The sequence below is a fragment of the Acinonyx jubatus genome, chromosome A1 (assembly GCF_027475565.1).
Source record: "Acinonyx jubatus isolate Ajub_Pintada_27869175 chromosome A1, VMU_Ajub_asm_v1.0, whole genome shotgun sequence".
In the NCBI taxonomy this organism is placed as follows: domain Eukaryota; kingdom Metazoa; phylum Chordata; class Mammalia; order Carnivora; family Felidae; genus Acinonyx; species Acinonyx jubatus.
The window spans coordinates 121,391,595-121,416,080 of NC_069380.1; the positions used below are offsets into that span (position 1 = coordinate 121,391,595).

The 24,486-nt window shown below is 40.7% G+C and overlaps 1 long non-coding RNA gene across 1 annotated transcript in view; it reads right to left on the reverse strand.

The window, feature by feature from the left end:
• Nucleotides 1-24,486, reverse strand: part of LOC113594530 (uncharacterized) — a 56,493-nt gene that overhangs the window by 17,000 nt on the left and 15,007 nt on the right. Inside the window, exon 2 of the long non-coding RNA XR_008298629.1 lies at nucleotides 2,829-2,934. This is a non-coding gene — a long non-coding RNA (uncharacterized LOC113594530). The remainder of the gene's footprint in view (nucleotides 1-2,828; nucleotides 2,935-24,486) is intronic.

Consider the following 24,486-nt stretch of genomic DNA (forward strand, 5'->3'; position numbering starts at 1 on the left):
GATCCTGGGAACAGAGGACAAGTACCATCTTGGATCTAATCAGGACTAACACTGAATCCAACCTTCACCATCAAGGGTCTTCTTTTAAAAGAACTTCTTCCTGAAGTATAACAGGGCACAAATCCTAAGTGTACAATTTGCAGAATTATGGCAAAGTAAGCAGACCTGTGCGACCACTTCCCAGGTAAAAAGCTAGAACATCACTATTCCTGCCTTTCCAAGATTCTGGCTACCCTGTCACATAGCACCATTATATATCATATATCTGGTATACCATATATTATACCATATCATACCATATCACATAATATCTAGTATACCAGATATTGTATATCTGTAATTCTATAAATTCATTGCATATAAACAAACCCTGTGGTATCTAATCCTTTGTGTCAGGCTTTTTTCCCTCAGCCTGAATTTGGTAAGATTTGCTTATATTTTTGTATGTGGCACGATTTCACTTGTTATTATTATTGCTGTGTGGTATTCCATGGTGTGAGTTTGTTCTGTTGGTGGACATTGGACTTGTATCCAGTTTGAAGACATCAAGAATAATGGTGGGATAAATATCCTTCTAAAGACTTTTTCGTGAGCAAATACTTATATTTCTGTTGAGCATACATCTAAGAATGAAACTGCTGGGCCATAGGTTTGCATGTGTTCAATATTAATGGATAATGCTAAACAGTTTTCCAAAGTGGCTGCACCCATTTTTGGTCCTACTGGCAGTATATAAGAATTCCAGTTTCAATTCGAGAATGATTAATCCTTTTAATTTTAGCCATGTTGGCAGGAAATAACCTCATTTTAATAATGTTTCTTTAGGCAGACGTTTTTGCCCTCTCAGCTAATTTTACATTCACTTATCATTGTTGCATATAAATGTCACCTCATCATAAATCATCTCATAAAACTACATGTTCTAAAAGCTTAGTCTTCACAGGTTCCTGACTTTGCCACATTATCTTCCACATGGAATAGTCATAATAATGATAAGTACATAAGATAAAAATCTGTTGAAGGTTTATGACAGTCCAGATACTATATTCATTTATCTTAACATCATTTAATTAATTTAACCCTCATAACACCACTAGGAGATAGGTTCTGACATTATCCTCTTTTTACAGGGTTCAGAAATGAGGCCCAGAGAAATACACTCACTTGTCCAAAGTCACACACAACTGGTATAAGTCATAAACAGTCCAACCTCAGAGCCAGTGTGTAAAAATAGTTTACATCACTACGTATTCACACGTAGTAGAAAATCCAGCATCCCACCATTATCCCCAAGAATTCCAGGAGGCTTACATTTTTCTCCTATTCATTTTTTTCTCACGCTGCTGACTTTTGATATGCAATTATTGCCACTCTTATCTATCTGCCCTATTCTCTGGAAGGCTGGATGTGACCTGCAACATATTTTCCTCGATTTCCTTAAAATATCCCAATACAAGGAAATGCATGACATTCGTCGAAGACAGTTATGTCACATCACAACAAAGCAAATGATATAAAATGTAATGTAAGGCTTTCATGTTCTTAAAATCCTCCTGCCAGCCAGACTACTGAACAATTTGCCACTGGCCAGTTTCTTAGAGGGTCCTCTCACTGATACTGTTTTGTTTTTCCATTTCATTGTCTCTTTAATATTTCCTTTCATCTCTCTAAAGTAGAAATTCAACCCCATAACGTGCATTTTAGAGCCTCTTGACCACTCATGGATTGCCCTAGAAAACTTTTAAAAACCTTCTTGCTCTGTTATGCAGAACTCTTTGGGTCTTGGGGCACCCGGGTGGCTCAGTTGGTTAAGCATCCAACTTCAGCTCAGGTCATGATCTTATGGTTCACAAGTTCAAGACCCACACTGGGCTCTGTGCTGACAGCTCAGAGCCTGGAGCCTGCTTCAGATTCTGTGTCTCCCTCGCTCCCTGCCCCTCCCCTGCTTACAGTCTGTCTTTCTCTCTCTCTCAAAAATAAACATTTAAAAACATTTTTTAAAAAGAACTCTGGAGTTCTTTTGTTCTTTTGATCTGATTTCTTGGGCCTTCAAGTCGTTATCTTGGAGTCTCTTCTTTCTCAACCAAAATGGATGATCATGGAGGTTTGCACTGTAGCCTTTTCTAATAACCTGATAAAATTCTGAGCCATGGCCTCTTCATTCCAGTCTCTCTTCTGGCGAAAGAAAACTTGTATCTGTTAGGTGAAAATACTGCTGCAACAAACCAACGTCAAAATGCATAATGGCTCACTTACAGGAGTTTATTTCTTTCCCCCACCAAACCCATAATAGGTGTTCTGGAAAGGTGAGCGTCTCTCCTCCACAGGGCGATGCAGGTGCCTCCACTCCTTCCTTTCCATGGCTCTGCTTCCTTCAACACATAGCTTCTCAGATTTCTGTCCTTTTTCACATCAGCTTGGGAAGAATGAGCATATGGAGGACAAGAGCCAGGAGATTTGTATGAACTGCCTCTGACTGCTGGGCAATCTGAGACATGTGTTGTGGCTGTGAGCCCAGGAGGAAGAGTTGATGGGTCTGGTGACAGGTGAGCAGTCTCTGCCCCTGACAAGTGTGGAACTCTGTCCTCTCTTGTTATGAATTGTGCCACTTCTCCCACCCCTTCTACACCAAAGTGAATCTAACAAAAATAGTTTCTGTCATTTTGACATGTTTGTAGGCATGTCCAATTAAACACAAAATAGGGAATGTGCCTATGAAATGGGTTTTGAGTGGCTTCAGATGCAATGGGACCAGGAAAGGAGGAGAAGCAAGAGGCCAAGGTTCATATGAATCAGAGAAAGGAAAGGAGGGGAGAGAAACAGTTTACCTGCATCACCGGTCCCAGGGTATTTCTTTGCCTTGATCACGTCTTTTATTTATAAATCCTTCATGTTCAAAGCCTCAACAAAGAATCCATACTTGGCAATTGTTTCCTGTGGGAAATAAAATAGGAAGGATGTGACTTCACAGATGGGGGAAATGGGAATTTCAAAGAGGCAGCAGTCACCAGTAAGCAATTCTGGGCAAGAATGTGGACTTCCTTGTTCATTTCATATAATAGCTAAACACTGCGTCTGTGTGTGTGTGTGTGTTGGGGGGGGGGGGGTGTTTTGCTTGATTCCCCACCTCCCACTTTCTCCTCCATTGCTTAACCCCACCTCCATGCTCTTTGCCAAGAAAGTAGGTCGCTCTAGTCCAGAATTGACATTTTCCCATCATCTTCCAAAACTATTTTTATTTAGAACATGCTGGAAAACTAGCAAATTGTGTTCCAATTAAATTACTCTTTCCGTCTTTAACTGGTTGAAAACCTTTCCATCTTTTTCATTCCCATGTTTACTCTCAGGCAGTGAGTTCTCTGCTTTATGGATCTAACTACAGGGATTTATCTACAGACGTACACTCTTCCTCAGATTATCAGAGGCAGGGTCAGTAAGTAGACACAAACAGGGTGTGACAGGTTTTTTACCTTTGGGTACTGTGATTTTGCCCCTCATTTGATAGTTGACCTATTTATAGAGGTAGGGAAAATAAAGGGATAGACTTATTTTTTTTAATTTATTTTTTAATTTACATCCAAGTTAGCTAGCATGTAGTGCAATCATGATTTCAGGAGTAGATTCCAGTGATTCATCCCCTATGTATAACACCCAGTGCTCACCCCAGCAAGTGTGAAGATTTATTTTTTAAATAAACTCTATGCCCAACATGGGGCTCAAACTCATGACGCCCAAATCAAAAACTGCATGCTTTACCAATGGAGTCAGCCAAGCACCCCACAAAGGGACAGTTTGAAGATTTTTAATTACATATTGATAAGAACAAATATTGCTGATGATATCAATATAACACAGACAAATATTTCTTTAACCGTATATACTCCTAAGTGGAAGATATTTTGCCATGTTAAATAAAAAATGGGAAAATCTATGCGTAGTATCTTTGTGATGAAGAGACAACAACCATCTTAGAATTAGAGATTACTCTGCTGATAAGTATTTTTCATTTGTATTTGAAAAGTAATTAGCTGAGCAAGTTACTTAACATTTCTGTGTCTTACTTTTTTATTGGTAAAACAGAAATAATAATAGTAATGGTAATAATAATAATAATGATAATGATAATATCATTGACCTCTCTGATTATCTGGATGATTACATGAATTTCTGAATGTAAAATGCTTAGTACAGTAGGCTCGTACAAACTACCTGTTCTACAAGGGGAAAAGTGATATCCTCAGCTAATAGATTATCATCTTGTTGACATGAATGCTTCCTCCCAACACCCACATGCACACACATAACAGAAACACAGTCAAGGAATATTAGTGTGTGGTGTGTACTCTACCAAGCTTTTATAAACATGTACATGTTCATGTTCATATACTACCTATTTGTGTGCTTTATCTAGTAGAAATGAAAATGAGGTCTAATAACAATCCTGTTCTATAATTTGATTTTTTCCACTTTATGATTCTTGGTCTTTATTCTATTGTAAAGATCTATTTTAACATTTTGGCTTAGGATTCCATTATATGAATGTGATGTTTACTTAACCAGTCTTCTACTGAAGGACATTTGGGTTCTTTTGAAATTTTCATTTTACCAGGGTGCCTGGGTAGCTCAGTTGGGTAAGTGTCTGACTCTTGATTTCGGCTCAGGTCATGATCTCGTATTTCTTGAGTTCAAGCCCTGTGTTGGGCTCTGCGCTGGCAGTGTGGAGTCTGCTTGGGATTCTCTCTCTCTCCCCGTCTCTCTGCCCCTTCCCCATCCTCTCTCCTTCTCTCTTAAAAAATGAATAAACTTAAAATAAATAAATGACTGCTTTCTTATGCCACTAAACATTTTTTTGTTTCATTTTACCAGTCAAAATAGTGAAAGTCCCACTTAGGATTATATCCACCTTTGAAATAGTCAAGGAAATATAATGAGGCAGGACTTCTACATTCCAAACTTTGTAAAGATCATGTGTTGCCATTGCAAAAGGCTCTGCTACAACCTGACTTGTTCAAGGTCCCATACTTAGTAAGTACTGAAATGAGACTCAAACCCAAGTCCCTTGCGTTTCAATACAATAGGTATCTTTGACAGAGGTGGAGTATTGGTAAAGGTACTGGGCTTGGAAGAATTTGATTTTGATCTTAGAAACTAGGGGTCAGAGATACTAAGTGAATCACCCAGAACCTCACACCTGGTAAGTAATAGATGATAATAATCCTCTCCCTCACTAAATCCTAGTCATACTCCTCTGAGTTTTCATTGGGACTGGACCTCAACCTAAGTCTATAAAGACTTGAACAAAACACTAACATAGTTTCAACAGCTTCAAGACTGCATCCCTAGGATGACCCCAGCCCCCTTAAAGTGCCTGTCTGAGAAAACTCAAGGTTGCCAAAAGAATTTAATGTGTTCCAGTCAGCACCTGAAGACCGTACCCCTGTCCCCCAGCCTCTGTGGCAGAGGAGGAGCCTAACTTCCCTAAGTGCTGCTTACCAAAGCAGATGGATTTCACATGGACCAACTCTCCCTTCCTTGTTTTTGTGATTTTTCACTTCCCTGACTCTGCTGAGCCACTGCTCACCCCCCTCCCTGTTCTCTCATTCTCCTTTTAAAACACCCAGTAACTCCTGTACAAATCAAAATTGAGTTCAGGTCATGCTGGACATTCCTACTGCAATAGGCTATCATAATTAAAAGCTGTCCACACCCCTTCCACCAGTGTCTAGCTTTGTTTCTCTTTGACATGGAACAAAGCTCCTCTAGAACCCAGGTTGCCCTTTCTAATCTTGAGCTTTTCAACGAATCCCTGGATTTTTTTCTTTTGAGGTACCAAAACCAATCTGAAACACTGCTGTGATACTGAGTCCAGTGGCTCAGTCTGCTGGGAAATTCTGCTCCATTTTCTCTTTTTCTTTTCTGGAAAGTGAAAGTTTAGCTCTGTGACTGATAGTTTCTATTCCTTTTGGCAGCAAAAAGATGAGAGATTATGAGCAGCTTTTTTTTTTTTTAGTTTCTTTATTCTGAGAGAGAGAGAAAGCATGAGTGGGAGAGGAGTAGAGTGAGAGGGAGAAAGAGAGAGAATCCCAAGCTGGCTCTGCACTGTTAGCACAGAGACGGATGTGGGGCTCACACTCATGAACCGTGAGATCATGACCTGAGCTGAAGTCAGATGCTTAACCGACTGAGCCACCCAGGCTCTCCCCCTCCCTGCTTTTTAAAAATGAGCAGCTTTTAGTGGCCTTGCTGTGACACCTATCTAAATCTATCCGCCTTGGTCTGCTGGGTTTCCTGGACTTTCCACAATCATTTAATCTTTGGAACGTTTCAATCATCAGCAGCTGTTTATCAAATGTATTTATTCATAGGTACTCATTAGACCTTTTTAAAAAACAGATATGTATCATATTAGGGGGGTTTTTTAGATAGAAAGTTGAGAAATATGGAGCAGAGGATAATTTTGATGCAGAAGAAGAAAGGAATTTGAATTTTGGGATACAAGAAGGAATGGCATGCAGAGTCAATATTATTGATTAGTCGCCTAAGTAAAAGGATTGTCAAAATGGCAAAGGAAGTTTCTTTTTTGCTTTTGTTTTTCTTTTTTAAATATAACCACCTACTGAGGTATAATTCATATACCATATAAACCACCAATTTAGAGTATACACTTCTAAGGTTTTTAGTATTTCCCAGAGTAGTACAACTGTCACCACAAAAAATGTTAGAACATTTTCATCAACCCCAGAAAGACATGTTTCACCCATTAGCATTTACTCCCCATTTTCCCCAATGCCCTCCAGTCTCAGGAAACCGCTAACCTACTCTCTGTTACTATAGATTTGCAGCAAAGGAGGGTTTGTTTTGTTTTTACCACTTAACCATTTTTAACTGCAGAGTTTAGTACCATTAACACATTCACTAATCTGGTCTTACAACTGTCATGACCATTCATCCTCAGAACTTCCTTTATCTTCCAAAACTGACTCTCTGTACTCATTGAACAATAGTTCCCCATTCCCCTGCCCCCCTCTCATCCCTGCAACAACCATCCGACTTTTTCTCTGTGAATTTGACTATTTTAGGTACATGATGTAAGTGGAATCATACAATGTTTGTTCTCTTGTGACAGGCTTATTTCACTTAGCATGCTGTCTTCAAGGTTCATTCATGTTATGGCATGTATCAGACTTTTTCTCCTTTTTAAGGTTGGATACTATTCCCTTGTGTGTAGAGACCACGTTTTGTTTATCCATTCATCTGTCAAGAGATATTTGAGTTGCTTTCATCTTTTGGCTACTGTGAATAGTGCTGCTATGAATATGGGTATTCAAATATCTGTTTGAGATCCTGCTTTTAATTCTTTGGTGTAGATACCCAGAAATGGAATTGCTGGAATATATGATAATTCTATGTTTAGTTTTCTGAGGAACTGCCATACTGTTTTTCAGGGAGGCTGTACCATTTTACATTCCCACTAGCAATGCATAAGGGTTCCAATTTCTCTACATATCTGCTAAGAGTTATTACTTTTTTTTTCATAATAGCCATCCTAACAGGTATGAAAGAATATCGCTTTATGGTTTTGATCTGCATTTCCCTAATGATTAATGATGTTTTCATGGTCTTCTTGGTCATCTCTATATCTTCTTTGGAGAAACGTCTATTTAAGTCCCTTACCCATATTCATTTTTTGTTTGTTTGTTTGTATGTTTTTTCCTTCACCCATTTTGAATTGTGTTTGGTTTTTGTTGTTGAGTTGTAGGAATTCTTTATATTCTGGATATTAACACCTTATCTGACATATAATTTGCAAATATTTTCTCCCATTCCATAGATTGCCTTTTTACTCTGTTGATAGAGTCCTTTAACACACAGAAGTTTTAAATTTTGAAATTAAAAATAGAGTTGTGGGTCACCTGGTGGCTCAGTCAGTTAAGCATCCGAGTCTTGATCTCAGCTCAGGTCTTGATCTCAGGGTCATGCGTTCAAGCACAGCAGTGGGCTCCCTGACAAGTGCTATATGATCCAGTAATTCTGCTACTGGTATTCGTCCAAAGAATATGAAAACACTAACTGAAAAATACATATGCACCCCTGTGTTTATTGCAGCATTATTTACAATAGTTACGGGAGCACCCAGTGACCATCAATAGATGAATGGATAAAGATGTGGTATATATATATATTCAATGGAATATTACTCAGCCTTAAAAAAGAATGGGATCTTGATATTTGCAACAACATGGATGGAACTAGAGAGTATAATGCTAAGCAAAATAAGTCAGAGAAAGGCAAATAACATATGATTTCACTCATGTGTGGAATTCAAGAAAACAAATGAACAAAGATAAAAAGAGACAAAAAAAATAGACTCTTAGCTATAGAGAACAAACTGTTACCAGAGGGGAGGTGGGTGGGGGGTGGGTGAAAACAAGTGAAGGAGATTAAGCTTGTATTGATCATGATGAGCACTGGGTAATGTATAGAATTCTCAAATCACCATATTGTACACTTGAAACTAACATAACACAGCATGTTAACTATACTGTAATTAAAACAATAAAAAAGTAAGTTTTAAATTTTAATATAGTCCAATTTATTTTTTTTTCTTTCATTGCTTGTGCTTTTAGTGTCACATCCAAGAAATCATTGCCAGAAACAATGTCATGAAGAGTTTTGCCTGTGTTTTAAGAGTTTTATGGTTGTAGCTCTTATGTTTAGGTCTTTGATCCATTTTGAATTGATTTTTGTATATGGTATAAGGTAATGATCCAACTTCATTTTTTTGCGTGTGGATATCCAGGTTTAGTGACACCATTTGTTGAAAGCAAACTAAGTTCTTACAAGAAAATGTTTTATTTTGGGTTCCTCTGAAGCAGCACCTGTGACAAGAACGCACCAACAGCTTATTTAGAAGGTGATTTCAGGGGCACCTGGGTGGCTCAGTCAGTTAAGTGGCCGACTTTGGCTCAGGTCATGATCTCGCGGTCCATGAGTTTGAGCCTGGCATCAGAGCCTGCTTTGGATTCTGTTGTCTCTCTCTCTGTCTCTCTGCCCCACCCCAGCTGTCACTCTGTCTCTTTCTCTCTCTCTCAAAAATAAATAAATGTTAAAAAAAGCTTTTTAGAAGGTGATTTCAGGAAGTAGGAGTGAGGAAAAAGGGGCAATTGACATAGAAAAGGATAAAAATCTAGTAAAAACGTGTATTATGGAGGCTACTTCCATTATTGATAGAAGCTCATTTCTGTCAGGACATCTGAAAACTTTCTGGAATGTTTCCCAAAATGACCCCTCTGAAAAAAAGGAAAATGAGGCACCTACTCCTAATTTCTGTCTCTACTGTCTGAGGATTACCTCTAGCTGGAAGGGAGAGGGTCCCTGGCAGCTCTAAAGGGTGCTTGTGTGTGTGGCGTTGCTTGCCTGCTGGACTTTGAAGAAAATTTTACATGTGGTACCCACCGGGAGACATTGGCTATAATGCTTCAGCTTGCAAAGACCTATGCTCATGTGCTTAACAGCTCACACGTCAGATGTGGGCCGAAGAATGGGATGCAAGCCACCGAAAGTGTCTGCTAAAATTAGTAACCAAGAAATAAATAATGTCTGCCTCAACATCTACCAGAGGGCCAGCCGTAGGTCCAGGCCTATGTCTGAGGTTCACTGCAGCCGTAGGAAGCAAAACACTTAATTCTTTCATCAAGCACCTCTGATACAGAAGGATATGTTTGGGAAGTTATGAAAATGAACCAGCTGATCCTTAAGAACCTAGACTTTAATAGATATAGCAGCTATGCAAATCACACATATAAATGAAAAGAAATGATCAGTGCTGTGTAGGAGATGTGTGGGAGGGGGAGGAAGTTTCTAGTAATGGGTAATAAAGGCCTCATGAATAAAGGGTGCATATGAACAGTTCCTGAAAAATGATGTTTATTCATTCTATATGTGTGTGTATTAATAAATTTATTTTACTTTTCTAAGTTTATTCATTTATTTTGAAAGAGAGCACAAGTTGGGGAGGGAAAGAAAGACAGGCAGAGAGAGAATCCTAAGCAGGCTCGGCATTGTCAGCGCAGAACCTGACGTAGGGCTCAAATTTACGAACTGTGAGGTCATAGCTTGAGCTGAAGTTGGATGTTTAACCAACTGAGCCGCCAAGGCATCCCCCAAAATATATTTATTGACAGCCTTTTATTTGGCACTTTACTAGGTGCTAGGGAGTCTGTGGCAAGCAAACAGAAATAGTCCCTCCTCAACTCACACTCTAATGGAGAGACACGGACAGTGAGTTATCAATTAGATAAGCAAGATACCATCGGAGTCTGTTAAATGCAGTCAAGAAAACAAACCAGGACAATTGGGATAGGGTGCTGAGACAGCATGGGGTAACTGCAGACAGGGGTGGTCAAGAAATTCTCTAAGAAGAAAACATTAAAGCTGAGACCTAAATGATGAAGGCATCAGCTCCAAAACAATCAGAGGAAACTTCCAGAGTAAGGGAAAATGCAAAGGCCAGAAGCAGGAAGATTTTAGCATGTTTACGGAATGGAAATAAGGTCAGGGATTCAGGAGAGTAAGGGCCAAGGCATAGAATGGTATAAAATGAAGTCAGATGGATGAGCACAGGCCAGGTCACGCAGGACCCAGCAGGCAGCGCGAAGCCTTTGGACCAAATCCATATGCTTGAAAAATCACAGAAGAGTTTCAAGCCAGGGAATGAACTAATGTGATTTATATTTTTAAAAGATCATTCTGATTGCCGTGTCATAAACAGAGCGTGTGGGACAGGAGTAGAAGCACCACACCCAGTCCAGAGACTCTTGTTGGGACACCCAGGATGGACTTGGGAATAGCTTAGTCCTGGCTGGTGGCAGTAGAAACAGAGAGGAAGGAAAGTCTGGGATTCAGTTTTGGGGGTGGACTTGAACGCTATTTTGGTTGTGCTCAGATGATCGCTGGGAACATGGACAGAAATACCAAGGTCATGGGGCGCCTGGGTGGCTCAGTCAGTTAAGCGTCCGACTTCGGCTCAGGTCATGATCTCACAGCGTGTGAGTTTGAGCCCGACATTGGGTTCTGTGCTGACAGCTCAGAGCCTGGAGCCTGCTTCAGATTCTGTGTCTCCCTCTCTCTCTGCCCCTCCCCTGCTCATGCTCTGTCTCTCTCTGTCTCAAAAATAAATAAAAACATTAAAAAAAATTTTTTTTTAAAGAAATACCAAGGTCAGGCAAGAAAAAGTCTGATAAAGAAATTGGACCTCTAACTCCATGAACAACTTAAGGGGCCTGTTGATAAATAATGGTGGAGATGTGACATTGAAAAAGATCAAGAACTTTGAACACCAGGCAAAAGAATCAGATGTCATTCTGTAGGCAATGGGAAGTAACTGAAGGTGTTTTTTTGGTTTGTTTTTGTTTTAAGAAAAGGGTGACAAGAACAAAGCTGTGTTCCTAGGCCTTGTTGTTATTGGGTCTAATGGTGCACAGAGATAACAACAATCACAACAACAACTGTGTGTGTGTGTTTGAGTAGGGAACATAAGAGCCATTTGGACAGTATAAAGTCAGCAGACTTCTTTAGAGGTTAATTTACTTCTCTGTTTATGGATGTTGCTATGGTGACACAAAACGCTAGCCAGAAGGACAGAACAGTGGACTGTCTCTGCAGTTAATAATCTGATTTTATGTAAGACATGGAGAAAGTATGCAGTAACTCAGGCCCTTTGCTGCGAGCATTAAGAGAAACCAGATGAAACTGTGCTCACCTCCTTCCAGGAGGTGCCCCTCCTTGGGTACAGGGTTTCAGGCCCAGCTGTCCTGGCACTACTCTGCCTGACATTTGGAGGAACCCATCCTGCATTCTGCCTGGTCTCTCCCCATTCCTCTCCCAAACCAGAAATTTGCAAGCAGCCCACAAAGTGAAATAAAACCCCAAGGAAATGGAAAAGGAATTCTGCCTATAAAAGGGGGTTTGCAGAGGGAAGCCAGTTTCATTGGTGGATGCAAACTGCTCCCTCCTGGAGGATTCCTTGATATGGACCTGAGCTCGGGTTCTTGGAGAAGCTGTAGATTATTATTTAGATTTGGATTTTTCCACTTTATTTCAGGAAGTCAGTGTTTAGAAGCTGGTGGTCAAGGTATTTTTTTCCCCCAAGTAGAAACACATTCTTTCTGTTGTTGTTTAGAATAAAATCAGGAATTTTTCCCTTTTCCTCAGTTTCATAGTCAAGTTATGTTCTTGAACTGGATTTTTGGTGTGAGCAGTAAGAAACGACAAACCAAACAAAAACCTAAAAGAGATCCCTCGTGATTCTGAATTCTAAACCTTGAGTATCCTAGAGTTTTGAAAATGTTTTTATTCATTGCACAAATTTTGAGCACCTTTTATATGCCCCACACTGTAGCATAGTGAGAAGATGGCCTTTTTTCTAAGTGTCACCATAGCAGTGCTGATAATGAGAGTAGCTTTTCATCTTTGCCCTGTGAATGCCATCGTGCTCAGTCTGTTCCATGTAGAGCCTCCCTTATACTTCCTAGCAATTGTACAGAGTCAGTATTAGTATTATCCTAATTTCATAAGTGAAGAAGCTGGGGCTTCATTGTTTGACATGGAAATGCACTGAGTATTTTCGTGTTTTGTGTGGTGTGATTTGAGGAATTAAAAGAAGGACGACGGGCACTCTGAAAGAGCAGAGGCTAGACACTGTGCTCCTTAGAGTTAAGGGGGAGATCAAAATTATTAGTCCTTAATATCTTCGACCAAATATCTAAAATACTTCCCAGCTGGGATGTTGTGATTTATAAGAAAAATATACATTTGTTCTTCCTCCACGGTTCCTGGCTCACAGCTCCCCACACCCTTGGAATTTCCTAAATGCTGAGAGCAATGCATCTTTTGTTATGTTAATGAGACAACTCTTGGAAAGGGTGGGGGCTGGTTGCTGGTGGAGCCACGCTTGTGATTTGGGGTTGGAACTTGTAGTCCTATTCTCTGACCTCCAGGAATGAGAGAGGATCTGGAGAATGAGCTCAATTGCCAACGGCCAGGGATATAATCAATCATACCTGTGTAATGAAACCTCCATAAAAACCCAGAAGGACAGGGTGTGGAGTTTCTGGGTTGGTGACCGCGTGGAAATACACAGAGCAAGCCACATTCAAGAGAGCACGGAAGCTCCATGCTCTTTCCCCATCCATCCCCTATACGGAAGCTCCATGCTCTTTCCCCATCCATCCCCTATACATCTCTTCCATCTGGCTGTTTCTGCGTTAATATCCTTTCATAATAAACCAGTGATCTAGTGGGTAAGTGGGACTTTTGAATTCTGTGAGCTGCTATAGCAAATTAACCAAACCCAGGAAGAGAGCTGTGGGATCTTGAACCTATACCAGTCGGTCAGAAGCATAGGTGTCAGCCTGGGGCTTGCAACTGGCATCTCAAGCATGTGTGTGAGGGTGCTTTTGTAGGACTGAGCTCTTCATCTGTAGGATGAGAAGCTATCTCTAGATAGATGGTGCCAGAATTGAGGTGAATTGTTAGTATAGCAGGATTCTCGCACAGAGAAAAGGGACATCGAGGCTTTCTCTGTCTAGGAAGCAACTTTATTTGTCGTGCCAGCGCGGGCTCAGTGGGTTCCGACCCAAAAAACTGAGCCCTGAGTGCAGTGGGGTGTAGCCTTTTAGGCAATTTCTACTTCTTTGTCGCCCATATATGGTGACACATAATCTGATTGGACACAGTCCAAGTTACAGAGTCAGGTCAAAACTGTGCATATGTGTATAGGAACCAATAGGGCCATGTTGCCTTCCTTTGTTCTGAGGAGGCCTCCACCACACTCCTTAGGGAGGAGCTCCACCTCTACCACAGAGGATACCCAGCCTGTGTCTAGAGCTTTGTGTGGTGGTGTAGGGAAAAAACCCCTCCCCATATTGGAATTGGTACCAGAACCCCTATACCGGCATGGCAGGTAGCTGAGAACCATTCCGGTTGAGAATGAAACAGGTATAAAGGCCAAAGGCAGGCCAGCCCAAGATGGGCCACTTTGGGATATTATTTTATTTTTATTTTTACTTATTTTGGGGGGGGGGAATACTATTTTAAATAAAGGTTACTTACAAGACAGACTGCAAGAAAAACACTCTGACCCTCCTCTGTCCTGCTGAAAGCAGAAAACAAATCTCCCATGTGAAACATCCTCAACCAGTCTTGGGAAGTAAAGAGGCAATCTTATCCCCCAAAATGGGAAATTTAGAGCAGAGAAGGCTATATAAACCACCTTTGTTACTTGTACTAATTTACTACCCCAGCCCAATTTCTGTTTAGAATTCCTTACTAACTGAAGCTCCCAAAATTAAGGTTTTTTTTTTTTTTTTTGCCTTGTTAATTCCTCACAAATGTATTGTCTCTTTGTCTAAAAAGTGTAAAAACTGCCTGCCTCGTCATTTCTTTGGCTCTCATGCCATTATTGGGCATCTGATGACACGTAATAAAACTTTGTTTTTTTTCTCCTGTTAATGTATCTAATGTAAATTTAATCCATAATTCATCTGGAAGACCTTGAAAGGTAGAGGAAGAATGTTTCCTCCCCTTCACATGTCTCCCTCAGTGTTCCACCCTGAACACTCCATTCTCATACTGTGCTTTATTAAAAAATGCTATCTCAACAATTACCAGATTTCCGCCCCATCCCCGGCCCCCCAGCTCAGTCTTCTCTCATCAATTCCCTACTCTTTCTGTGATTGCATTCTCTCAGGTTCATTATGATATTGTCAAGGTCCTTGCTAATATTGATTTATTTTATTCAATATGCATAAAGTGTTCTTTTCCCGTAACAGAGGATTTCAAGAATTGTTCCCAGTACGGTGCAAAGTGAGTTAAGTTCAAATCTCATAGCCTTGATAATTTGTATTTAATAGAATAAGAGCTCCCCTCCTCCTAGTCTGTGATGACCTCATAAAATCACAATATCTATAGCATATGCTAGAAAAAATTGACTCAAAATGATAAACCGAAACAATAAAAAGAGTGAATTCAGGCAGTAAAAAGGAGGAAAAAACCCTCAGTTTGACACACATAAAAAAAAAAAAAAAAGAGGGGTGCCTGGGTGGCTTAGTTGATTAACGTCCAATTTCAGCTCAGGTCATGATCTCGCGGTCTGAGGGTTTGAGCCCCGCATCGGGCTCTGAGCTGACAGCTCAGAGCCTGGAGCCGGTTTCACATTCTGTGTCTCCCTCTCTCTCTCTGCCCCTCACCCACTCATGCTCTATCTCTGTCTCGCAAAAATGAATAAATGTTAAAAAAAATTCTTTTTAAAGAAAAAGAGTGAATTCACTGAAAATGAGCCATGATGAGTTCTTACCAAAATTCCTTCAAATAGTGATAGGACAAATACCAGGTGCTCCAGGTTAATCTTCCAATAGTAAAGAAGAACGTTACAAATCACAATAGTAAGAACTACTCGGCTGTCCTCCCTTACAATCAAGCATGAGGGGCCTTAAAATGAACATCTGCAAAAATATATGCATGGCAAGAAGTAGAATGCTCATTTGCAAACAAGAGTGCAAAGTAATATACTGATCGTTTTAAGGTGTTCATTTTATAGTTCTTTCCTGCCTAGGTGTAAGACCTTGGAGAGTGTCTGAAAATTTTCCATCATGCCAGATAAAAGGTAGACTTGGTGGTGAAGTCCTGAGTGGTGTTCACTGACTTATTCAAGAGCAAGGTGTAGCAAGGTTGTCTTCAGGAATATTAACAAGGCTCAACCTAAATCCCTTTTCTCTGGGGAGGATTTCCCCAACACTTTAGACTGGACCACATCTTTTGATATATCCACACTCTGACCCTATGACTTTCAGCCATAGCATTTGTCACAAATGTAATTTCAACACATATATGGGTAATAATTCGTGTAATGAGTGCCTTCCTCATTAGAACAGAGTTCCATTAGATGGTATTTGTCCTATCACCTTTTGAAAGAATCCAAATGTTTATGTCAAAGCTGAATATCTATGAGGAATTCAATTCATTTTGTTGAATGGATCTAAGGAAAAAATTTACTCAAAACGATAAACCAAAACAATAAAAAGAGAGAATTCAGGCAGCAAACAGGAGGAAAAAACCCTCAGTTTGACACGCATTTCAAAAAGAAAGGAGAGAGAGAGAGAATTCATTGAAAATGAACCAAGATGAGTTCTTACCAAAATTTTGATATTAAAAGAATGGTCCTCCATGAAAGCACCTATACTTTGACTTATATTGAGAAAGTTTTCAATATGTGATGATATACAAGCCCCTGTGTATTCAGTCATGCCTTTATAAGGTTTTGTATTTTGTTGTGATTCAATCTACATATACTTGGAAAATAACGGAGTTTTTGTATGCGGTACGTGATTCATTCCATCTGCAGACAACACTACATTCAACTGCACACATTTGGTGTTTTCTTCCACAGTTCCGTGAATACCAGGGGCTTGTCACCCACAATCTGGGAGCTACTAGGCTGCTGAATCATATCCCCAAATTGCTCCCTATCCTAAAATTCTGAGGTTTGTATGCTCAATGTTTGGGAATAAGGTAAATAAGCAAAACTGATTCTTAATAATTAGCACAAAACCCTCCCCAAATCTCAATGTTTTCCAGGCTTCGGCATTGCACAGTAAAGATGGCATCATGTACACTTTTGAGGTTTATTTGAGGTAACATAGGTATCTATTCAGAAGCCAGTACGAGCGAGAGAGTAAATACCCTCACCTCTACCTGTGTCTCCTCTTGCTGTCTAGTTTCTTGTTGCTTCCCACCTGCCGAACCCAACAGAATCCAGTGGGCAAGGGGGTCTGGACAATACATTTCAAAGGCATGAGCATTTTGGGGTTTCTTGTCCAAGATGGTGATATAGGAAGACCCTGAACTCACCTGCTCCACAGAACACACCAAATTATACCTATTTATAGAACACTTCCTCCTGAAGAAGAACTGAGGGCCAACTGAACAGATTGCGAACAACCAAAGAGAGAAAGAACAGCAAAAGAGAACAGCAAGAGAGAGGGAAACAGACATAAGCATCGCAAGGCACAGTCTAGCTCGGAGAAGGACCTAGATTTGATCTAGGGGGTCAAATGTTGGGTAACTAGCTGTGGGAAAAAAGAAATTCATTGTGGTCCTTGTCCTGGTTTCCTAGCACAAAGCTCCTTAAACCCTTGTAATTTCCAAAGTGAATCTTCCGTTATTGGTTACAAGGCCTTTCAATCACACCTAAGTTTATGCCAATGGAGTGACTTAGGGTGAGGTCCTCATGTAGGCTCAGGATGGGCTGGCCAGAAAGGACAAGTAAATCAGAGGGGTAGTAGAGGAGATGAACATTTCAGAAAAACTCCTCACCAGCAAGATTTGATGTACTTCCAAGTAGAGGAGCACATGGAGGTTTTGAAGAGGGGCTTTGCCCAGAGAGGGTGTGGAAGCCCTGTATCTCTTCCACAGACTTGGCCCTACGGGACTCTTCCATCTGGCTGATAGAGCTATATTCTATTATACTTGTATAATAATTTTCCTGAGTTACATCCTTTTATACTAAACTAGTAATCTAGTAAGTAAATGTGTTCCTGAGTCCTGTGAGCCTCTCTAGTAAATTAATGGAACCCGAGGAGGAAATAGTAGGAGCCACCAACTTATAGCAAGTCAATCAGAAGTAGAAGTGACAGGGACTCCTGGGTGGCTCGGTCGGTTAAGCTCTTGATTTCGACTCAGGTCATGATCCTAGGGTCATGGGATTAAGCCTCGAGAGGGGCTCCATGGTGAGCCAGGAGCCTGCTTCAGAGCCTCTCTCTCTTTCCCTCTGTCCTTCCCCACCCCTTGCCCCCCAAATAAATAAGTTAAATGAGTAGAAGTGACAAACTAGGACTTACAAGTGGCATCTGATGGTGGGGAGGGCTTCCTTGTTGGATTGGGTCCTTAACCTGTGGGATCTGATGCTATCTCGAATCGTGAGACACCTAGCTAGTGTTGCAGAATTGCTTGATGTGTGAAAAATTCACACATCTGGTGTCACAAATGACAGTGTTGCAGTAGAGAACTGAGAGTAGATAAGACACACAGACGTGTTTTTCCCTAGACTAGCCCAATGGGGAAACTAATGCATTTAAAGCACTCATGAAATTCACAAAGCCAAGGATTGGGAAGCTGACAATGGGATGAAATAGAGGAAAAGAGCAGTTAAGGTACTCACCCAAACTTGAACAGCTGGTCAGAAGCAGAACTACATCTTTGCTTAAGGGTCTGAACTTTGTCTGGTGTCTTTGTTGTTTATGCTTTCTACCTTCCCCACTTCCCACAAACACAAGATATCAGTCAATCTAGAGTCTAGAGTGCTATGGCTGAACAATGTGGGTGGTTTGTGTTCTGTTTCTTTTCTGTTTATTGGGGGATTTTGTCTCTATTTATAAAATATTACCTCTCTCTGTGTATAATATTTGTTGTTGTTGTTAAAGTGCCCAGAATGTTTCAGGCCCTCTGTGTAGATGAGTTATGGCTAACGAGATGCCTGATTATGCATGCTGTTGGTGAGAAGAGCTGGTGCTCATAAACCCACACAGGGCTGCTCGGTGGGGGCTGGAAGAAGGAGCCCCTTCTTGGCAGGGAATGGAACGCCTGATGTACTAGAATGATTGTGTGAGCCCTGGTGTCTACCCCAGAAAATTTCAGCAGTGACATTCCAGTCTCTGTTATGCCAATTCATGGTTTCCTGTATATTACTTTTCTTACCACTTGGGTGACCAGATTCAGTGAAGATCATCAAGAAAACCTAACTTTCAAAAATGAATAGGTGTTTTCTCAAGAAAACTCAAAAAGTAACAGACAAAATTGTCCATAATCCCATCACCAGAGAGAACATTTTCTTCTAAATCCTTCTAGTCTTTATTTTCTGTATGGATATACATGCCTATTTATATAAAATTCATTTTAAAATAGAATTATTCCATACACACTGCTTTGTAGCTTACTTTTTAATCCCATATGGTGTCTTAACGACATAAATTTTTCAAATTTCATACAGAACTTTTCTCAGCTATTTTATATCCACAGAATGCTATAGCTAGAAATGAATGCCCCCAGTTAGAGTAAGTGATATGGGGAAAGGCCAGCTTTCCAAACTGAAGTAGGCATATGACTCACCTGGGGATCTTGTTAAAATGCAGATCCTGATTCAGGAGGTCGGGCATAGGACTTGAGGTTCTAGATTTCTAATAGGCTCCCTGGTGACACTGATGTAGCTGTCTGTGGTCTGCACTTTGAGGAACACACAGGTGTGATGGAAAAAACTCCAATCTAGGAGTCAAAAACATTGTCTCCAAATTTTGCTCATGAATTTTGGATAAGTTTCTAAACCTCTTAACTTTAGTTAACTCTCTCCTCTTTTTATTTTTAAGTAGGCTTCACACCCAGCGTGAAGCCCAACGCAGGGCTTGAACTCACTACTGTGAGATCATGACCTGAGCCAAAATCAATAGTTGAATGCTTAACCAACTAAGCCACCCAGGCACCCTATAGGTCGTATAAAGTTTTCATTTCATAACAACCTGAAAATGCTTAGCAGAAAATATGGATTTAGTTGTACAGATTAATTACATGTGTGTATAGTTTTATGAAAGGAGGGGTACCTGGGTGGCTCAGTCAATTAAATGTCTGACTCTTATTTCCGATCAGGTCATGATCTCATGGTTCGTAAGTTCGAGTCCTGCGTTGGGCCTGGAGCCTTCTTCAGATTCTTTGTCTCCTTTTCCCTCTACCCTCACCCCACTCACACTCTGTCTCTCTCCCTCTGTCTCTCTCTCTCTCTCAAAATTAATAGGGGCGCCTGGGTGGCTGAGTCAGTTAAGCGTTTGACTTCAGCTCAGATCATCATCTCGTGGTTCATAGATTCAAGCCCCAAGTCTGCCTCTGTGCTGACAGCTGAGAGCCTGGAGCCTGCTTGGGATTCTGTGTCTCCCTCTCTCTCTACCCCTCCCCCACTCACACTCTGTCTGTCTCTCTCAAAAATAAATAAACATTAAAAAAAAAAAAAAAGAAAGTATTGTCAGACTCAGATCATCATAGAAAAGCTAGTTGAAGGAGAAACACAACTTTCTTTTCTCATATCCCCTATTCCCCACCTCCCACTGCACCAAAAGAACAAAATCTGCCATCAAAATAGAAAAGAAGGTTCATTAAATGGCTTCTTGTGCTCAGAGAAGTCCAAGACACTGAATTTTGAGAGAAAAATTGATCCATTTTGACTTTTTTTTTTTAAGTTTCATTTATTTATTTTGAGAGAGAGCACATGTGCACAATAGCAGGGATGGGCAGAGAGAGAGAGGAGGAGAGAGAGGAATCCCAGGTTCCATGTTGTCAGCTACAGAGCCAGATGTGTGGCTCGAACCCACAAACCGCAAGACCATGACCTGAGCTGAAATCAAGAGTCCAACTCTCAACTGACTGAGCCACCCAGGTGCCCCCCATTGTTACTTTTTTAAGTATTCAGTAAAAAAGGGATCTATAACCCAATGTGACCAGATGCCCCAGCAAAGCCTCTATTCATCCATCAGCAACTTGCAGTTTCATTCATTTCTCTTACAAATATACTAACATCACAAATAGATATACAAAACTACATAGAAGCCACTTTTCCTATTTATTCTTTTTCTATGTTTTCTGTCTAGGTGCCAGGCATTTTCTTCCTCTTCCCCAAATCTCCTCTTCCATGGCCTCCCCATCTTGATGACTTCAACTTCCCTTCTCTCCAAGACCATCCCCTATGGACCCTCCATATCCCTTTCCTTATGAGGTTCTTGGCTTCTCCTGTTTTTTTTTATCTTTATATGCATTTCTCTGCTCAATAAATGGCACCTCTCCAGGAGTCCAGTGGGACCTTGTGTTTTTCTTGCCATAATCATTATATTTGATGTTTTTTTTAATCTTCAAAAGCAGAAGAATATAGAATTAGACTTTGTTTGTCTTTTCTTCTATGGAATTTTCCAGCTGTATCAGTTTATAATTCCTGATAATTTTTTTAAAACATGAGGACAGACTCTAGCCTGCCTTATAAAGGTAGAAGCAGAGGGAGCCAGGTCTGTCCTGGGAGAAAGGACTTGCTCCGCCTGTATAGGGAGCTATGAGAAGGGTTATCAGTAGGTCATCTAGCTTTGTGAGGAGGAGTAGATGCCAGGCTCAGTAAGTCTGGTTTCCGCCTGTGTCCCAGGAATTTCTTTTTATGAAAACTCAAAGAGCTAATTCTTAGGTGCTGTTGGATTCTGGACTCCTGTGATTAAATTCTCAAGGCCTCCTACTGAGATTAAAATTGGAGGATTAGGTCCTCTTGAAATACCACCCTGGGTGGGCTCAGTTTGTGGATAGTTATAGCTAGATGAAGAAAAAGAGTGAACTAAAATAGTTTTATTAATTCTCCAAATCAGGCCAAGATAAAATTTCTGAGGCTTACATGTCCAGATCTTAATAAGCAAGTGCTGTCTTTTGGTTGAATTTAAGTAGCTGTATCTAATTTACTCTGTTGTAATTTCCTTGTTTATTCCCTTGGAGCCTAACATACTCTCAGGCTTCTTAGCATGAGCATTGCAAACCTTTCCCTTCAAACCCATAGTAGTGGGGGAGGGGCAGAGGAGGGATGGCTTCTTTGCTGTGACCTGGTAATTTTTTTCTCAGATTCCTGAGAATCTGAGCAGTGGAGAAAAGGCAGGGGTGGGGGTGGGTAGGGTTAATTTAAATACATGAGATTGCGCAAATCCTTTTTAGAATATTGGGTATATAAATATATATGTATATATATTTTTAATGTTTTTTCATCTTTGAGATAGCATGAGTGGGGGAGGGGCAGAAAGAGGGGAACAGAAGAACTGAAGCAGACTCTGTGCTGATAGCAGTGAGGCGGCTCGAACTCATGAACTGTGAGATCAAGACCTGAGCTGAAGTCAGACGCTCAAATGACTGAGCCACCTCGGCGCCTGGGATATATTTTTGATACAGAGTTTACTTTTATGGAAGGGAGGTAATTCAGGAGTGAAAAGAGAATGAAGGGGAGCAAAATAAACCACTTCAAATATGCCTCTTTGGCATATTGATTTTATTGAGCTGTTTTTGAGAGGTTGCATAGAAGAAAGTGAAAACCATATAGAAGTTACCCTTTTGTAAGACACTTTTACATTTATAAGGGAAGTCTGTATTTGTAAGGGTGTCTCCCTCTCTGTGCCAAGAAGGGGGGGATGGCCAAATCTCTACGACCTCTCGTCAGTAGACAAGGCATGGCTTTAAATCTGCATAATAACCACACCCATGCTTGCTGTGCTTTACTTGAAAACTTCCCATAACTAGCCTCCCCACCCTTTATCTCCAAAGTGAAGCATCTTTCTTTTGTCTTTAGCTGGAGGTATTTAATTCTGGCACATTACTCAGTTTTACTGGGTATCTCCCAAGTATACATAAGGTACACATGTAACTAAACTGCTTGCTTTTCTCCTGTCAATCTTTTATGATGGGGGGTAGGGGTAAGGGTGGGGTCGTAGCTGAGAACCTAGAATGGTAGGTGGGAAAAATTTCCCCTCCCTTATAGCAGGAGCAATGGAGGGAAGAAGACCATGAAGATATTTTTATATATTTTGGAGAATAACAAGATAATTAGGAACTAGATTAAGAAGATTGAATTTAGAGAAAATGAAAGTCTGAGCTAAAATGATGGAGGTTGGATGATATTTAGGGCATGTGAGGATAATAGCCCGGACTCAGTTTGATGATAATCCACACAGTTGTTCCCATCTTGGAAGGAAGCATCTCACCCACTGGTAACATCTTATATTTGTAAAGTGGTTTCCATTTATGGAGTACTTGTTAAGCAGATAGTAATGTTTCTTAGGTGTACAGGGCAAGCGCATTACAATCCCCATCTGGTAGCTCCTCTTGGTTACACAGAATTGGATGAAGGGAGGTACAAGTGGAAGCACTGTGAGACACAGGTTTTCCTACTTGGTCTACCGCATTCCTGCCCAGAGAAGTCTGGACCTCAACATTTTCCACCTGCAGAAACAATAGTTGGTGCTCATTTTTTAATGTGCAGTTCCGAGTTCTCTCTGCCGGAGGCCACAGAAGTATGTTTATACTTCTGTAAATTAGGAGGAGGTCAGTCTTCAGGGGGTGCAAGGGATAGTTGTGAATTTTGGTATACAAAGAGTTGCAACAATCACCCCTTCTCTTCCCTGGAGATGATTGTAATTCTCACGAATAGCTCAAAACATAATGCCTCCACCAGCATCTCTATTTATTATATATTAGACTGGATTTTTAAGCACTATCTGCTTCTTTTTAAAAATTGTATGTGGTCTATGGCTAAAACAAGGAGGAGAGTTCAGGGCTCTTGGGTTAGAATGGAGAAGGGAAGAAAATCATGCATCCTCCATGGTTTTGATGGTAGTGATTCTGCTTCCTATGACAAGCAAAATTTTTCCATTCCACAGTCCTTAGATAATATACAGTAAGTCATTTAATTTGCATAGAACTCAGCAGTTGTATTTTCTCCACTTTTTCAACTATGGAAACCAAGTCTCAGAGAAAAAATATTAATTTGATCAAGAGCACATGATCTGAGCAAAGAAGAGCTAGGCTTTAAAGCTCAGTCCAAAGACACCAAAGGTCCTATTCTTTACCATTTTACACTTCTGCCAGTGCAGAATACATCAGCCATTACTACCCTGCTCCCAGCTGCAGGGACTAACGGGAAGGGAGTGTCACAAAGGTCTCCTGCTCTGATAATTGCTCCTAAGTAGTTACCAGTCCTCTCCACCCCACTTGGGTTGTTTTGTTTTGTTTGGAGAGGGGGAGGAGGTCCTGTCTGTCTGCCAACTTCTTTATTCCTCAGAAGTGATAGATCTTGGGATTCCAGTTTAAACTTCAGTTTGGAGAAATCTGAGCCCAGTGAAGCATGTCATGGCCACGTCAGGGTGGGTTTTTTCATTCTTTCTTTTTCTTTCTTTTTTTCCCTTAGCCAAGCAGAGTTGAATGGACGGGCTCTTGGCAACCTCATCATATCTATTATGTTGTGATCATTATTTAAACAAATGGTATTCACTAGGGTCCAAGTCCAAGGGACGGGACACAGAGAAGGCTTTTAATCAGTCAGCTGGACTGCTCTTCTCTTTTCATGAGTCTTTTGTGTTCCCCGAGGATCCTTCAAGTGTGGAGCCGTTCACAAAGGAAGGAGATGGACACAGCTATTGTCTGGGGTGGGACATCCAATCAGTCCCCTTTGCCCTTTTGCAGATGTCTTGATCCTTTTGACGATTTTCTGTCTCTATTCAAATAAAAAAGTGGGGTTGAAACCTCCAACACACTTTTCAGATGCTGGGGCTGCAGAAATGGCAAGAGTCAGGTGCAGGTGTTTTATAAGGTAAGGCTTGATAAAGTATCAAGGAGGTACACCGTGTAGGTGCTCAGACTTACACAACAGAGAAGAAA